The following is a 19,941-nucleotide window of genomic DNA, read 5'->3' as shown; positions in this document are numbered from 1 at the left end:
ATAACTGATCACTGAACAAATGTAGCAACTGAATTAGCTAGCAAATGATAACATTTTGCGGATGAATAACAACTAAGCAAATAACAGCATAGAAATGCAACAACCTAAGTAACAACCAAGATATTAAGAGAAGATGAAAAATTTATGAATAGAAAAGTAGGTAAATGACTGGTTGTTCAGTATACAGCGTTTTAGCATGTTCTTAAATCTGGATAGTGATTTGTTGATTCGCCTCCAATATGAACCTTCAGCCATACGCAGACTGGTAGATCTTCTAGCATTGCTGCCGATGTTGTAAGGCATGTTGCTTTGAAGCACTGATATGAAATTAAATTAAATAGCAAGCCTAAATGACAAAACTGGCAAACGGGAATAGCGATTTATTTGTACAAAAGTGTGCAGTACAATTAAGGATAGCCGAGATGTAGCTTTCTTAGTCAATCGTTACATGTACAACCATTTAGGGCGAATTACAGGACAACAAACCGGAGAGCGGCAAATCAAAAGTGAAAAAAAAGAAACGAAACTCCTAGGCAGTCATTTGTACTGGTTTGTAAATGCTGGAAAATATTAATAAAGCTCCATTCATTTTTTGCTTGGAATATGAATGTGATTACTTATGTTGAAGATTAAGTGGCCGGTTATTAATATTTTAACTGTAAAGCGGGTCATTAACTTTAATCATCGATTTGTTGCAGAAAGGTCTGTAGGCTAAATGTTTGATGAAAATGTAATATTTCATAACAAACATGAATTCCTGTGCCTGATGGTGTTGGTCCTTCCTGGTGCCTCAAGTGGGGAGACGAACACGAATACCTTCACTGGTGTAAATCACCTGTCCATGTGTTCTTCGGAGTCTCTTTGCACGCTCTGTCTCAAGGATTTTGGATATTTCAAGGGACACACCAATGATGAATATCGCCGAGGTTACGCTTGTAAGCAGGGACACGACGTAGTATACACACGTTAAGGACAAAGTCTTCCCGTCGAGAAGGATGAACGTTAACGGAGTAGCTGACTTTTGCGTAAAGCGACTATACCTAGATGGCCACATTCTCTCGATGGCCATCATTGCTAGCAATGCAAGAGGGAAAACAGTGAAGATCACCACGTGCTCCCAGGTTGGGTTCGAATGTGAAATTAAAAAGACGCAAACGCAAATGGTATAGCAGAGAGAATACAAAACCTTCACGCTACAGCAAGGAAAGAAATTCCTAATTCTACGAGCAAGCCCGCCATTTTCAGGACGGGCGTTTTCAGCCATTTCGGGTATCTCTGCATTGTGTTGATTGTTTGACGTTGTTGGATAGTTCCCTTCGCCTAGAAAAGAAAAGAAAAGATCGCTCAATCATTTCTTTGATTAAGCTGTCACAAGATCTAGATGGATTCTTTTCGTTAGATCTAGTTCAAAACATATATCAACATATATACAAGTTGGACAACCTTGGCTGTCTCATGCATGTATGTAATGATCCAGACAACCCAATAAACAATAAACAACAATAGACAAATTTACTGTAGCTCAATGCAGGCATCGTAGTTTTGTTCAACGTCGCGTTATGAAACTGTCAGAAAATTTCCATCTCTGATATCAGAAACGGTACTATTAACGTTACAAAGTGCAGACTAGTGCAAGAACCGAATTGAAAGTATTTTCTGAGTTGTCCTTGGCACGCACGTGTAAAAACACCTGTAAAACAGGAACTTTTTAACGACTGAAACTCATTTATTATATATAGATTTTCAATGATCATACATACAGCAAGTATGTGAAAGAAGTCACAAATTCTACAAGAACACTCGCCATTTTCAGAGCTTGCGTTTTCAGCCATTTCGGGCACCTCTACGTTGTGTTGATTGTTTGCCGCTGTTGGATAGTTCCCTTCGCCTAAGAAAGAAAAGATTATCAAGTATGTCTTTAATCAAACTGTATAACAAGAGGAACTCTTTTTGTTCTTTAAAAACATATATCAATAAATATACACGGAGAATCATCGGGATTGCTATTTAGTAGCACTGTCAATCAATGGCACGCACAGGCAAAAAGACATTGTACACGCGCGCCACCCTCATTAAATCAGGACCCCTATCTCTCCACGTTACCTCGCTCGCGAAGGGTGCCCTGATAATCACCGCCGCCAGACATGGTTCTGGCGACGTCACCACCAAAACAGCTAGCTTCAGCCAATCAGAGGGGTCTTCTTCCCCTCATCGGAAGCAAACGCCCAAAGAACGCTGGGAAGCTATCAACCAATCAGGTTACGTGTTACATCGTTGTTTTGGTTGCCCAAAACAAATGGCAGCCGATAGTTTTGCTTCAGCTGTGGAAGACTTGCTTGGATTAGAGCGGCTTCGTCAGCATCAGCAGTCCACCCTACAGACACTGCTTGATGGCAGGGACGTATTTCTAAGTGTAAGGACAGGCGGAGGGAAGAGCCTGTTATATGGGCTTCCCAGCGGCAGCGAAAGCCGAGCAAGCCCACCGACCTTGTCCGCGACTTTCGCCTGGAGATGAGTTCGCCAGTCCGCTCATTGCCAAATAAGGCCAGCTCATTAATTATTCATGAGCAATTGTCAGCGACGTCGCCAGAACCATGTCTGGTGGCGGTGATTATCAGGGCCCCTTCGCAAGCGAGGTAACGTGGAGCGATAGGGGTCCTGATTTAATGAGGGTGACACGCGCACACACATATACATACAGACACTGTCAGATAGATGCGCACAAAACATACTCTCCCATTTAGTCCATGGGCCAAGCAGGTTTTTGGTACCAAACAGAGGGACAAAGGGTGACTTACTTTTTTGAAAAGGTTGATTCCTCTACTTTATAATTATGCATGATAACAATGTCAAATGTCCAGCTTTTTAGGAATTATCACGTGATATGGTGACGTCATTAAAATGGACCTCGATTTTTGGGACTTAATTCAGAGGACTGGGACAAAATATCAAACATCAATAATCTTCGGTGAAAATCGGTTTGTAGGCAAAAGATACCACAGGAATCACGAAATAGTATGTTTTTGGTTGATATCTTAACTCTATAAGAAGCTATGAGTCTTTGAAGTCCATTTTTTGGGTAATTTTGTGTAAAAAATGTATTGTTTACTTTCCAAAATCAGGCATTTATTTGGACCACCTATGGGGTCTTGTGTAATACATTATGTTAATAGGCCATATCATTTTCTACATTTTGGGCTTTGAACCAACAAGATCCGTCAAAAATATCAGGAGTTATAAGGATACCCAACGGCCATGGTATCGAATCGCCGCAAATATCGCAATGCATCATGGGTAATTTTAAGAGGGTCTATCTGTAATTATACCTTGTAGCAAAGGACAAAATGTCGATTTTTAAAAAAATTTGGGTGGTGGTAAGAAATTGTAGAAATATGGGTAAGTTTTGGGTTGACTGGTGGTGACCGGTTGCCATCGAAACGGTCATTTTTTTAAAGATGGCGAATTTCTATCCGCAAAGGCTCAGTCTCGTCCAGAATACACAATCTTTCTCCAAAACGCCACCTAATTCACATATATTCTAAATGCCTGTAACATTTACTTCACATCTTTATCTTAACAATAATTAGATAAATTTGCATAATCATATGTTTTGATTGATTTCTAACATTGACTTTTGGAATTCTTAGCGCTACAAGAAATGTTCATGAACATTCATAAATATTCATGGTCGGTCCATGAACGTTCATGAACATTAGTTCATGAACGTTCATGGACAGACCATGAATATTCATGAATATACTCCCCGTGCAAGCATATGAATGAAAGATTGAAAAATAACATGAAAATTCATGAACATTATTGAAAATTCATGAACATTCATGAACGTTCATGAATATTCATGACTTTTCATGAACGTTCATGAAAATTCATAAATATTCATGAACATTCATGAATATTCATGAACATTCATGAATGTTCATGAATTTTTATGAACGTTCATGAAATTTCATGAACGTTCATGAATTTTCATGAATTTTCATGAACGTTCATGAATTTTCATGAATTTTCATGAATTTTCATTAACGTTCATGAATGTTCATGAATTTTCATGAATTTTTATGAACGTTCATGAACGTTCGTGAATTTTCATGAATTTTCATGAATTTTCATGAATTTTCACGAACGTTCATGAATTTTCATAAATTTTCATGAATTTTCTTGAACTGTCATGAATTTTCATGAATGTTCATGAATTTTCATGAATTTTCATGAATTTTCATGAATTTTCATGAATTTTCATCAATTGTCATGAATTTTCATGAATTTTCATGAATTTTCATAAATTTTCATGAGCGTTCATGAATTTTCATGGATTTTCATGAATTTTCATGAACGTTCATGAATTTTCATGAATTTTCATGAACGTTCATGAATTTTCATGAATTTTCATGAATTTTCATGATTTTGTATGTTGTATAAATATATGTATATAATATAATATAAATATTCATGAACGTTCATAAATATACATGAACATTCATGAACATTCATGAATTTTCATGAATTTTCATGAATTTTTATGAACGTTCATGAATTTTCATTAACGTTCATGAATTTTCATGAATTTTCATGAACGTTCATGAATTTTCATGAACGTTCATGAATTTTCATGAATTTTCATGAATTTTCATGAACGTTCATGAATTTTCATGAATTTTCATGAATTTTCATGAATTTTTATGAATTTTTATGAACGTTCATGAATTTTCATGAACGTTCATGAATTTTCATGAATTTTCATGAACGTTCATGAATTTTCATGAATTTTCATGAACGTTTAGTGAACGTTCATGAATTTTCATGAATTTTCTGGAACTTTCATGAATTTTCATGAACGTTCATAAATTTTCATGAATTTTCATGAATTTTTATGAATTTTCATTAATTTTCATGAATTTTCATGAATTTTCATGAATTTTCATGAACGTTCATAAATTTTCATGAATTTTCATGAATTTTCATGAACGTTCATGAATTTTCATGAACGTTCATGAACGTTCATGAATTTTCATGAATTTTCATGAACGTTTAGTGAACGTTCATGAATTTTCATGAATTTTCTGGAACTTTCATGAATTTTCATGGATGTTCATGAATTTTCATGAATTTTCATGAATTTTTATGAATTTTCATGAATTTTCATAAACGTTCATGAGTTTTCATGAATTTTCATGAATTTTCATGAATTTTTATGAATTTTCATGAATTTTCATAAATTTTCATGAACGTTCATAAATTTTCATGAATTTTCATGAATTTTCATAAACGTTCATGAATTTTCATGAATTTTCATGAATTTTCATGAATTTTCATAAATTTTCATGAACGTTCATGAATTTTCATGAATTTTCATGAATTTTCATGAATTTTTATGAATTTTTATGAATTTTCATTAATTTTCATAAACGTTCATGAATTTTCATGAATTTTCATGAATTTTCATGAATTTTCATGAATTTTCATGAATTTTCATGAACGTTCATAAATTTTCATGAATTTTCATGAATTTTCATGAACGTTCATGAATTTTCATGAATTTTCATGAACGTTCATGAATTTTCATGAATTTTCATGAACGTTTAGTGAATGTTCATGAATTTTCATGAATTTTCTGGAACTTTCATGAATTTTCATGGATGTTCATGAATTTTCATGAATTTTCATGAATTTTTATGAATTTTCATGAATTTTCATAAACGTTCATGAGTTTTCATGAATTTTCATGAATTTTCATGAATTTTCATGAATTTTTATGAATTTTCATGAATTTTCATAAATTTTCATGAACGTTCATAAATTTTCATGAATTTTCATGAATTTTTATGAACGTTCATGAATTTTCATTAACGTTCATGAATTTTCATGAATTTTCATGAACGTTCATGAATTTTCATGAATTTTCATGAATTTTCATGAACGTTCATGAATTTTCATGAATTTTCATGAATTTTCATGAATTTTTATGAATTTTTATGAACGTTCATGAATTTTCATGAACGTTCATGAATTTTCATGAATTTTCATGAACGTTCATGAATTTTCATGAATTTTCATGAACGTTTAGTGAACGTTCATGAATTTTCATGAATTTTCTGGAACTTTCATGAATTTTCATGAACGTTCATAAATTTTCATGAATTTTCATGAATTTTTATGAATTTTCATGAATTTTCATAAACGTTCATGAATTTTCATGAATTTTCATGAATTTTCATGAATTTTCATGAATTTTCATGAATTTTCATGAACGTTCATAAATTTTCATGAATTTTCATGAATTTTCATGAACGTTCATGAATTTTCATGAATTTTCATGAACGTTCATGAATTTTCATGAATTTTCATGAACGTTTAGTGAACGTTCATGAATTTTCATAAATTTTCTGGAACTTTCATGAATTTTCATGAACGTTCATGAATTTTCATGAATTTTCATGAATTTTCATGAACGTTCATGAATTTTCATGAATTTTCATAAACGTTCATGAATTTTCATGAATTTTCATGAATTTTCATGAATTTTCATGAATTTTCATGAATTTTCATGAATTTTCATAAATTTTCATGAACGTTCATAAATTTTCATGAATTTTCATGAACGTTCATGAATTTTCATGAATTTTCATGAATTTTCATGAACGTTTAATGAACGTTCATGAATTTTCATGAATTTTCTTGAACTTTCATGAATTTTCATGAACGTTCATGAATTTTCATGAATTTTCATGAATTTTCATGAACGTTCATGAATTTTCATGAATTTTCATGAACGTTCATGAATTTTCATGAATATTCATGAACGTTAATGAATGTTCATGAACGTTCATGAATGTTCATGAATTTTCAGTGATGTTCATGGACCGACCATGAATATTCATGAACGTTCATGAATATTCATGAATTTTCATGAATTTTCATGAATTTTAATGAATTTTCACGAACGTTCATGAATTTTCATGAATTTTATGAACGTTCATGAATTTTCATGAATTTTCATGAATTTTCATGAATTTTCATGAATTTTCATGAATTTTCATGAACGTTCATGAATTTTCATGAATTTTCACGAACGTTCATGAATTTTTATGAACGTTCATGAACGTTCATGAATTTTCATGAATTTTCATGAATTTTCATGAACGTTTATGAATGTTCATGAATTTTCATGAATTTTCATGAATTTTCATGAACGTTCATGAAAATTCATGAAAGTTAAAGAAAATTCATGAAAATACATGAAAATTCATGAAAATTCATGAAAATTCATGAAAATTCATGAACGTTCATGAACGTTTATTAAAATTCATGAAAATTCATGAACGTTCGTGAAAATTCATGAAAATTCATGAAAATTTATGAACGTTCATGAAAATTCATGAAAATTCATGAAAATTCATGAACGTTCATAAAAATTCATGAAAATTCATGAACGTTAATGAAAATTCATGAACGTTCATAAAAATTCATAAAAATTCATGAAAATTCAAGAAAATTCATGAAAATTCATGAACGTTCATTAAACGTTCATGAAAATTCATGAAAATTCATGAAAATTCATGAACGTTCATGAAAATTCATGAAAATTCATGAACGTTCATGAAAATTCATGACAGTTCAAGAAAATTCATGAAAATTCATGAAAATTCATGAACGTTCATGAAAATTCATGAAAATTCATGAAAATTCATGAAAATTCATGAACGTTCAGGAAAATTCATGAAAATTCATGAAAATTTATGAACGTTCATGAACGTTCATGAATATTCATGGTCGGTCCATGAACATTACTGAAAATTCATGAACATTCATGAACGTTCATGAACATTCATGAACGTTCATGAATATTCATGAAAATTCATGAACGTTCATGAAAATTCATGAAAATTCATGAACGTTCATGAAAATTCATGAAAATTCATGAACGTTCATGAAAATTCATGAAAGTTCAAGAAAATTCATGAAAATTCATGAACGTTCATTAAACGTTCATGAAAATTCATGAAAATTAATGAAAATTCATGAACGTTCATGAAAATTCATGAAAATTCATGAAAATTTATGAACGTTCATGAAAGTTTATGAAAATTCATGAAAGTTCAAGAAAATTCATGAAAATTCATGAACGTTCAGTAAACGTTCATGAAAATTTATGAAAATTAATGAAAATTCATGAACGTTCATGAAAATTCATGAAAATTCATGAAAATTTATGAACGTTCATGAAAATTTATGAAAATTCATGAAAATTCATGAAAATTCATGAAAATTCATGAAAATTCATGAACGTTCATGAACGTTCATGAATATTCATGGTCGGTCCATGAACATTACTGAAAATTCATGAACATTCATGAACGTTCATGAACATTCATGAACGTTCAGGAAAATTCATGAAAATTCATGAAAATTTATGAACGTTCATGAACGTTCATGAATATTCATGGTCGGTCCATGAACATTACTGAAAATTCATGAACATTCATGAACGTTCATGAACATTCATGAACGTTCATGAATATTCATGAAAATTCATGAACGTTCATGAAAATTCATGAAAATTCATGAACGTTCATGAAAATTCATGAAAATTCATGAAAATTCATGAAAATTCATGAACGTTCATGAAAATTCATGAAAATTCATGAAAATTCATGAAAATTCATGAACGTGCATGAAAATTCATGAAAATTCATGAAAATTCATGAAAATTCATGAACGTTCATGAAAATTCATGAAAATTCATGAACGTTAATAAATATTCATGAACGTTCATAAAAATTCATAAAAATTCATGAAAATTCAAGAAAATTCATGAAAATTCATGAATTTTCATGAACGTTTAGTGAACGTTCATGAAAATTCATGAACGTTCATTAAACGTTCATGAAAATTTATGAAAATTAATGAAAATTCATGAACGTTCATGAAAATTCATGAAAATTCATGAAAATTTATGAACGTTCATGAAAATTTATGAAAATTCATGAAAATTCATGAAAATTCATGAAAATTCATGAAAATTCATGAACGTTCATGAACGTTCATGAATATTCATGGTCGGTCCATGAACATTACTGAAAATTCATGAACATTCATGAACGTTCATGAACATTCATGAACGTTCAGGAAAATTCATGAAAATTCATGAAAATTTATGAACGTTCATGAACGTTCATGAATATTCATGGTCGGTCCATGAACATTACTGAAAATTCATGAACATTCATGAACGTTCATGAACATTCATGAACGTTCATGAATATTCATGAAAATTCATGAACGTTCATGAAAATTCATGAAAATTCATGAACGTTCATGAAAATTCATGAAAATTCATGAAAATTCATGAAAATTCATGAACGTTCATGAAAATTCATGAAAATTCATGAAAATTCATGAAAATTCATGAACGTTCAGGAAAATTCATGAAAATTCATGAAAATTTATGAACGTTCATGAACGTTCATGAATATTCATGGTCGGTCCATGAACATTACTGAAAATTCATGAACATTCATGAACGTTCATGAACATTCATGAACGTTCATGAATATTCATGAAAATTCATGAACGTTCATGAAAATTCATGAAAATTCATGAACGTTCATGAAAATTCATGAAAGTTCAAGAAAATTCATGAAAATTCATGAACGTTCATTAAACGTTCATGAAAATTCATGAAAATGAATGAAAATTCATGAACGTTCATGAAAATTCATGAAAATTCATGAAAATTTATGAACGTTCATGAAAATTTATGAAAATTCATGAAAGTTCAAGAAAATTCATGAACGTTCATTAAACGTTCATGAAAATTTATGAAAATGAATGAAAATTCATGAACGTTCATGAAAATTCATGAAAATTCATGAAAATTTATGAACGTTCATGAAAATTTATGAAAATTCATGAAAATTCATGAAAATTCATGAAAATTCATGAAAATTCATGAACGTTTATGAAAATTCATGAAAATTCATAAAAATTCATGAAAATTCATGAAAATTCATGAACGTTCATGAAAATTCATGAAAGTTCCAGAAAATTCATGAAAATTCATGAACGTTCACTAAACGTTCATGAAAATTCATGAAAATTCATGAACGTTCATGAAAATTCATGAACGTTCATGAAAATTCATGAACGTTCATAAAAATTCATGAAAATTCATGAAAATTCATGAAAATTCATGAAAATTCATGAGCGTTCATGAAAATTCATGAAAATTCATGAAAATTCATGAAAATTCATGAATGTTCATGAATGTTCATGTATATTTACGAACGTTCATGAATATTTATATTATATTATATACATATATTTATACAACATACAAAATCATGAAAATTCATGAAAATTCATGAAAATTCATGAACGTTCATGAACGTTTATGAAAATTCATGAAAATTCATGAACGTTCGTGAAAATTCATGAAAATTCATGAAAATTCATGAAAATTCATGAACGTGCATGAAAATTCATGAAAATTCATGAAAATTCATGAAAATTCATGAACGTTCATGAAAATTCATGAAAATTCATGAACGTTAATAAATATTCATGAACGTTCATAAAAATTCATAAAAATTCATGAAAATTCAAGAAAATTCATGAAAATTCATGAACGTTCATTAAACGTTCATGAAAATTCATGAAAATTCATGAAAATTCATGAACGTTCATGAAAATTCATGAAAGTTCCAGAAAATTCATGAAAATTCATGAACGTTCACTAAACGTTCATGAAAATTCATGAAAATTCATGAACGTTCATGAAAATTCATGAACGTTCATAAAAATTCATGAAAATTCATGAAAATTCATGAAAATTCATGAGCGTTCATGAAAATTCATGAACGTTCATAAAAATTCATGAAAATTCATGAAAATTCATGAATGTTCATGAATGTTCATGTATATTTATGAACGTTCATGAATATTTATATTATATTATATACATATATTTATACAACATACAAAATCATGAAAATTCATGAAAATTCATGAAAATTCATGAACGTTCATGAAAATTCATGAAAATTCATGAACGTTCATGAAAATTCCTGAAAATCCATGAAAATTCATGAACGCTCATGAAAATTTATGAAAATTCATGAAAATTCATTAAAATTCATGACAATTGATGAAAATTCATGAAAATTCATGAAAATTCATGAAAATTCATGAACGTTCATGAAAATTCATGACAGTTCAAGAAAATTCATGAAAATTCATGAAAATTCATGAACGTTCATGAAAATTCATGAAAATTCATGAAAATTCATGAAAATTCATGAACGTTCATGAAAGTTCATGAAAATTCATGAAAATTCACGAACGTTCATGAATTTTCATAAATTTTCATGAATATTCATGAATTCCATGAAAATTCATAGATATTCATGAACGTTCATGAAAATTCATGAAAATACATGAATATTTATGAAAATTCATGAACGTTCATGAATTTTTATGAACGTTAATGACAATTCATAAATATTCATGAACGTTTATGAATTTTCATGAATTTCATGAATTTACATGAACGTTCATGATTTTCATGAACGTTCATGAAAATTTATAGATATTCATGAACGTTCATAAATATTCATGAATGTTCATGATTTTTTAGGAATGTTCATGAACAATGTTCATGAACGTTCATGAATATTCATGAATCTTCATAAACGTTCATGGATATTCATGAATGTTGATGAATTTTCAGGAATTTCATGAACGTTCATGAATATTCATGAATTTTCATGAACGTTCATGAATATTCAGAAAAAATTATGAATGTTCATGAATGTTCATGAATATTAAGGAAGCATGCTCTTGAGCCTGACCTTTTGTCATGTAAGTGAGTATTTTATTGAAATATAAATCTTCCTTATTGATTGTGCACATTATGCAACCATGTTGTTCGTCTTCATCAACGTCCCTTACAAGTAGAAGTTCGTGAGAATTCATTCGTCCCTTTTTGACTTATCCAACTAAATAAAACAACTTATCCTTCCTTGTTCGAAACGTAAAGACCAAGTGAAGGTTAACATTCTGCATTTGCTCGCAAATGTTGTCCCTCTAGTTAGGCCACAGAAAGTAATTTCTATGGATGACATCAGCGCGCTCATTAATTTTCACCTGATTTCGAAATAAAAAACAAGAAATTTTATTGCCCTCCGACGGTGATCAACATGCCAAAAATGGGCAAATGTGTCGTAAACATTGATAGTCTAAGGTGTTTCATTGCATATGAATACCTAGTGAAGTTCCTGCCCATGATGGTATGACCAAGGAGGTTTTATATATCTATATAAAACCTCCTTGGTATGACAAGCTGTTTTCTGCGTTTGTTCTACTTAATTGAGCTGTGTACACATCTTCAAGAACAGTTTAATGTTGACAGTCTAAGGTGTTTCGTTGCATATGAATACGCAGTGTGGTTCCTGCCCATGATGGTATGATAACAAGCTGTTTTCTGCATTTGTTCTACTTAATTGAGCTGTGTACACATCTTCAAGAACAGTTTAATGTTGACAGTCTAAGGTGTTTCGTTGCATATGAATACGCAGTGTGGTTCCTGCCCATGATGGTATGATAACAAGCTGTTTTCTGCATTTGTTCTAGCAATGACATATAAATAATGGGGGGGGGGGGGTCTAGTTAATTGAAATGTATATACAAGGTGATTCATCGCATATGAATACCCATTGTAGTTGGTTCAGATGATGGTACAACAAGCTCTTTTCTGCATTTGTTGTAGTTAGTCTATTGAGATGTATACACATCTACAAGGACATGTTTACTGTTGAATCAAGGAGGTTTTATATTATATATGAAACCTCATTGGTTGAATACAGGAATAAAAGACCTGTTGGTCATGATATCATATTTCGTCGCCTCAATTCTTGTTTAACAAGACTTATGATCTAAAAATTTGAAAATATAGGAATCTTTTTTGGGGGGGCCGCCTTATGTTTTTTTCGCCCTATCTCATTAATTTTGGAGTCTGCGGAGGATGTCATCCATAAAATTTACTTGCTGTGGCCTTAGGTGGCGTTTCTGTAGGCCAAAGATGGTTTATTCTGGACGAGATTGAGCCTTTGTGGATAGAAATCCGCCATCTTTTAAAAAGTGACCGTTTCCATGCCAACCGGTGACCACCAGTTAACCCAAAACTTACCCATTTTTTTTACAATTGGACCAAGGCCTTACCACCACCCAAAATTTTAAAAAAATCGACATTTTGTCCTTTGCTACAAGGTATAATTACAGACAGACCCTCTTAAAATTACCCATGATGCATTGCGATATTTGCGGCGATTCGATACCATGGCCGTTGGGTGTAATTCTTAAAACCCTTATAACTCCTGATATTTTTGACGGATTTTGTTGGTTCAAAGCCCAAAATGCAGAAAATGATATGGCCTATCAACATAATGTATTACACAAGACCCCATAGCTGGTCCAAATAAATGACTGATTTTGGAAAGTAAACAATACATTTTTTTACACAAAATTACCCAAAAAAAATGGACTTCAAAGACTCATAGCTTCTTATAGAGTTAAGATATCAACCAAAAACATACTATTTCGTGATTCCTGTGGTATCTTTTGCCTACAAACCGATTTTCACCGAAGATTATTGATGTTTGATATTTTGTCCCAGTCCTCGGCTGAATTAAGTCCCAAAAATCGAGGTCCATTTTAATGACGTCACCATATCACGTGATAATTCCTAAAAAGCTGGACATTTGACATTGTTATCATGCATAATTATAAAGTAGAGGAATTAACCTTTTCAAAAAAGTAAGTCACCCTTTGTCCCTCTGTTTGGTACCAAATGGCTATTATGAGGGACCTGGCCCATGGACTAATTAGTTTGTGGCATTGTTTTGATGTACTTTTACCATCAGTGTACTGACTTACTTTGCATCTCTGTGTTACATTTTGTTATATTCACGAGTCATACTATGTTCTATTTATGTACAAACACAAGGCTCTTTAAAAACCGCCCAGGGGCGATATGCCATTCACTCACACACACATCCAAACACGCACACACAGACACACAAACACACACAAGTACACATACACACCAGTGCTATTTTTTTCAGTGTGCATGAATGAATAGAATGGCTTACTCAGTCTCCTTCTCAGATTGTCGGCAGCAGACTGCAGTTCTGCAGAGAAAAGTGCCTGTTCCAGCACCTCCACAGTCGCCTGGTCTCCCTTCAACCGCTTCCAGGTCTCCAACACGTCCATACAGCAGGACGTGGCATCGCGGTTTCTACTCTCGATATTCCGCGTGTCGTGGATGCCGAGAAATGAGGCCAGGTCCTTGTAGTCAGCGCTAACGTCCTCTTTAACGCCATAGAAGTATGCTGATACGTCTGCAACGTAATATGAAACTTTATGAACAATTACTAAATATGTGTGTAACGATAACTCTGCTGTCCGGGGCTTTTCTGCGGGGGCCAGATGTTGGGCAGGCTACTAGAGTTCCATTCAATCAAGCTACTAAATATGATTTCACTTTTAAGGGAGGCTAAACTTGTCAGGCGTCGGGCAAGCGGAGTGACAAACATAGTGACTTAACTGTACATGTCATATGTCCGTTGACTGCTTTCGACAGTTACTGTGCATTTTTTTTCTGATCTATGTTCTTCAAGCGCTAGAAGGGAAAATACTGAGGTGGACGATAATGGGTAAGCCTGGCAGAATTCTACATCATATACCCAAGTATAAATACATGCTTGCACGTCGTTAAACAGGCGGAGAAAAACGTACAGACCATGCATTTTCTTTTTTGGAGGGGCTTATTTTTCTGCCCATGGGTTTAACATTTGGCTCCGTCCGCGCGGTTTTAAGATAATCTAGAGTTCCAAGAACACAGTATCTTCGCCAAATAATCCAGGATTATCATGGATAGTGATTGATATTTATTTACATGCTTTAATATCACCCCCTGAAAATTTGATCATACACCATGCCGTTTGGAAGTTATGAGGGGGGAGTCTAGATAGGGTTAAAATCATTTGGTGGTACAGGACTAGTACACAATGTAAGTGGTCATGAAAAAATCTGAGTATATTGATATCATATTAAAGGTTTGAAATTGCAGTGTCATAAGTTGAAAGTGATGACGAAATGGTACAGTCAATATATATGAATAAAATAAATCGTTATTTCATATCATACACATTTTGAGAGACATTGATAGCTAATGTGACTTTTCCGTACCTAGCAGTGATGCTGTTTTGGAGCAGTGTACCCTACAAGCAAAGGAGTGAGTCCGGCTGGTTTTTGACGTGTTTTAGGTGTTTTTGTCGAGCTTTCTATTTTGTCCGCTTTTCGTTTCAGAGTCCCAATATGAAATGCAGCAAACGTTCCTTTAGATCCTGATTTGCACAATAAGTCGTTGATTATGTAAAGCACCATCTGAGCTATCTGAATACCAAACGTCACGAGGATCTGTCGACCCCTTCTCAAGTTATTCATGTCCACAGGTCAAAACAAAAACACCCACTGCAGTTCCAAACAAGCCGCTAGGGGGCCCAAACTTACACAACTTACTTCCTGTGGCATGAACTATCTACCACACAAAAATCATGACCATAGCACTTGCAGACAATATGCCTTAAAATTTTGAAGCCCGGCTCTAGTATTTAAGGTACCCGCTAGAAGGGCCATTATCGAACTTGACCTTCCTTTTTGTAAACCCAACCCATCCACTAAATATCATGCAGTACTATCGACAGCTTTTCGAGTTATGTTGTCCACATACAAATACACATACGCACAAAGCCTGCTGCAGTACCGACGGAAAATGCCAGGGTAACTATTTTTGAACTTGACCTCCGTTCTCACACTCGCTACTCACTTCTCACACTCGTTTCTCAAGTTATGCTCTTGACATACATATAGACCCACCCAACAGCTGTAGTAACCGAAAACATAATCTTCTCCGAGTTCTCGGCGAAGATATCATATAATAACGTTTTCAACAAATCGGACGTGTCATGTAACGTTACGTTACAAATGACGAAAGAGCCCTGAACTATGGCGGACTTTTGTAAAACAAATAAGGACTTGACTTTGGGGTTTATTTAGCATAGTAGTCTTTTCAATTTTAAGTTTAGCCTCCCTTTAAAAGAAGGACTGACAATGTTACATAATGAATAGCATGACACGGAAAGAACGGATATCATACCTTCTGTCATTCTTAAAAACTTCCCCTTCCTTCGTTGACGTCAATACCTGTAACAAATAAGAAACTATTCATTGTTACCATGCACACATGGTGCCTTTTATATTTTTTTACAAATGTGGAACGGGTCACCGGATCTCTCAATCCGGTGAAACCATGGCCACCCGGAAGTGACACTGGCCTCGGCCGGCGGCCACTTTTCTGAGAAACATATTTCAACAACCTTTCATCCCCTGCGTAAACGTTTTACATTGTCACAGCCTCCGTATTCCAAACTACAAGTGTGGTAAGTTTCAAGGGCCAGAAATTTCCCATTTTCACACTGTGCGTAAAAGTTCCCCGTCCGTCCCGTGCGCACATACTCGTATGCGAGCTGCGACTGGACACGGCATACTTATTACACAGACAGGAGGTCACTCTGTACATGTTCGCATCTAAAACTCACAATTCCCGTTGCCGCATTGGTATGTAACTTGGCATATCGTTTGCTAGGTTGCGTGTGGCGATGTACGTTGTCTGTTTTACAATGTAACAGTGACTATACGATCACAGCAAGTAGGGAAGCTTTGTACCCCATATCTGCATGAAGTATTGCAGCCATGCGGAACGGATTATAGCATGGTCTCTATGGCAGGTCAGTGGCACATGCCATTAATTATAGGGGTGCGATTACGATATTGCATTGACGATAAAAGTTGTAACGGTGTAACAAAGACATCACCACGCCCAACAAGGCAAACGATATGCCAAGTTACACACCAATGCGACAACAGGATCGTGACTTCTAGCTGTGAACGCGCAAACAAAAGCATTTCAAATACTCCCAGAAAACGCGCAAACAAAAGCATTTCCAATACTTCCAGAAGGAGGTCATCCTCCTTCCCGGAGTAACAAGAACACAAGCAACGGAGAAAACCACGTCTATCGCCTAAAGAGTGACCCCAGGACACAATTCGTGAGTCATTTGAAACCCCTGGAAAAACCCATGACGTATGTGTTTAGCTCACAGCGTTCATTGTGCCACCTTAGTGTCACCTTTGCCAGGTAAACTTGAAAGTTAACGTTACATTTCCAGCCATTCCAGACATTCATTTGACACTAATGATAAAGCCTAACTTTCTTAGGAGTCCAAGAAATTCAAGTATCACCTTTGAAATGCGAAGACGTCGTCAGGTGTAGAGGTCCGTTTCCCCAGTTCCGGTTTCTCTAAACTAGGATAGAAAGGTATGGAAAGTCCCCTGAGTGCACGTCAGTGCGCATGACCGATGACCGACTCGAGCGGGTGTGACCTTTTAAACAAGTGATGGTCCTAACCTTAAGGTCTCGTGCTTTTATTACTCCGAGTGTCTCAAAGAATCCGTGGTCTGAAAATATGAATAGGCCCCAACAGGGTGTGTTTAGGTGGATCATAAATTGCCTTTAATCGACCCCATCTGATATGAAAAGGATTTGAGATGAAAGCTTGTGTATTACTGCCAGGATTGGGTAGGAAAGTTTCGGCATCCGAGCGATTGTCGGACGTGCACGGTTGTTCGTGCTGAGTGATGTGGTCAGGGGCTAGCGGCCTAAGAGAGCCTCTTGCGAACATAGTGGATAAGTCCAGTTATGAATACCATAGATATCGATCACCGGGTCAGATTTTTGTGACATTTTTTTTCAGTGCCTCACGAAGAAGTGTGCTCACAGTAGAAAGCATCTCCAAAAAAAACTGTTTCTTTATTGGTTTTGCATTGCGGCCATAAAAGTTGCGTAATATAACATGTAAACCAAATGGAACGGCCTAATTGCGGTGGGAGACCTTAAATGCTAAAGCTTGAAAGCTTAAAGCACTGTTACCCATGTGTAGTATAAATGTCATCGAAATAACGAATCATCTCACCAAGCTCTCTATATTTGACTTCTAAAGACTGCAAAGCTATAGAGTCCCGCATGGTAGCGCTGCAGAGTGATGGCCTTCGGAGCAAATACACATGTAGTCTTTCCCCGGTTACACTAGACATCATCGGCTTCGACGTAGTCGTCTACCACTATAAACTGTTGTAACATGTTGTGTTCTCTTTGTGTGTGTGTGTTTTGCAACTTGCAGCACATATTTGCCCGTTTCCAGCTTCTTTGTATGATTTACAGTATGGTTGCAAACGTTTTAGCTCCGGGAAGAAGCCAGCTTTCCTCAGCCAATCAACGCCCAGTACCCCATTTAACCAGCCAATCACCGAACCTTATCACCAGATAACCAGTCCGCAGTAACCCTTTAACCAACTTCTCATCAGACAATCAGCGCCCAGAAACCATTACCATCCTAACCCTCAGTTAAACAATCACACAACTTAGGTCTTTCACAGCACCCATAGCATATTGAAGGTTTAAAAAAATATCATCATACGAAATTTGTTTCACCTTTCTTTTATTCATCTTTAAAAAACAGGTAATTAAGAAAATGGAATCCTAATACATATGTATCAGCACCATAAAGTATTTATTGATAAATAAATCATTGACTGTAGCCCTGTTTGGAGTACATAACATTGAATACCAAAATATTGCAAGTTATAAATCCTTAAATTACAAAAAAGCCAGCAAAAGCTATTAAGAATCAATAAATCAATCAATAAAACAATGCAACTTCATACATGTAGTCATATCATTATTGAAATATAGACATTGCCTTGTACAAAATGCGGTGAATTCAATGCAACCCATATGAAACCATCTTAAAAATTGCTCCCGTTATAATGGTTATAACTGTTCTATGTATCAAGAAACCTTTTTGGCTATGCCTTAAGGGTATAGCCTGCATTATAGTATTGTTCTACTTCAATGTGGTGATGAATTGATCCTGTTCTGAATACCTCCAATTGCAAACGAACCTGATTTATGGCTATGATATGCATAAACATTGATTTCAGACTTTTTTTGGACAAGAGAATTCCCCTTATTTTACCATGTGCGACAATGCTACTGCAAATCAAGAAATGGATACACAGCATATGTCAAAAAAGGAGCAACCTCATTGCAAACTGTTGTAAATTTTTTGCTTTCTTTTTGGCGACGCCTCAGGGGCAGAGCCTACCTTTAGCACTTTCGTCTAATTTGGGTCTCAACAAGATTCAAGTCTTGGCAGCTACAATTAAAAACAGCCCAGTTATAACACATTTTGTTAACCCTATATTGAACAGATAAAGATATAATTAACATATTTCTCAGCAAGCTAAACATACTTGGATTGTCTCTACATGTTGTTATACTAAGTGTACAGAATCAAAATAATCTTTGTGGTCCGAAAGACAAGGAATGTACAGCATTCAACTCAGACAAAAATACAGTTGGCTGAACAATATAAAAACACGGATTTGGTATGAATTCTACAACAATTAAGATATTGGCTGTTTAACATGTGTTTAAGACTCTTGCACCTGTCAAAGAAACAAATCCATTTGCAGGATTTTTTTTTGCATATCCAACTTCTTCCTCTTTACCCCTTAAACCCCAGTTAACCGTTCATCCCACAGAATTTGACAGTATTTCTTCAACTCTAAATGTGAAATTGTCTTCACCACATCTTACCAGTTTGCATGCCTCCTGTAGACCTTTTCAAAGATCACATTGCATTCTGGGAGACACAAGGCATTATGGGTACCTGCAGTTCAGAGGGTAAACATAGACTGACAGTATGCATACATGGCATTCGCATTGCCATGGTAATGATGTTC

The 19,941-nt window shown here is 34.0% G+C and overlaps 1 long non-coding RNA gene across 1 annotated transcript; it reads right to left on the bottom strand.

The window, feature by feature from the left end:
• Positions 1-365: 365 nt before the first annotated feature.
• Positions 366-17,511, bottom strand: LOC136441593 (uncharacterized). The gene is made up of 4 exons (XR_010756906.1): positions 17,380-17,511; positions 16,235-16,281; positions 14,166-14,414; positions 366-1,888 (listed from the first exon to the last, which is right to left on the bottom strand). It is a non-coding gene; the product is annotated as an uncharacterized lncRNA (long non-coding RNA).
• Positions 17,512-19,941: the final 2,430 nt, after the last annotated feature.

This window comes from Branchiostoma lanceolatum, chromosome 9 (assembly GCF_035083965.1).
Source record: "Branchiostoma lanceolatum isolate klBraLanc5 chromosome 9, klBraLanc5.hap2, whole genome shotgun sequence".
Lineage (NCBI taxonomy): Eukaryota > Metazoa > Chordata > Leptocardii > Amphioxiformes > Branchiostomatidae > Branchiostoma > Branchiostoma lanceolatum.
The sequence above is the reverse complement of the archived record's forward strand: the minus strand, read 5'-3'. Positions and strand labels throughout refer to the sequence as shown.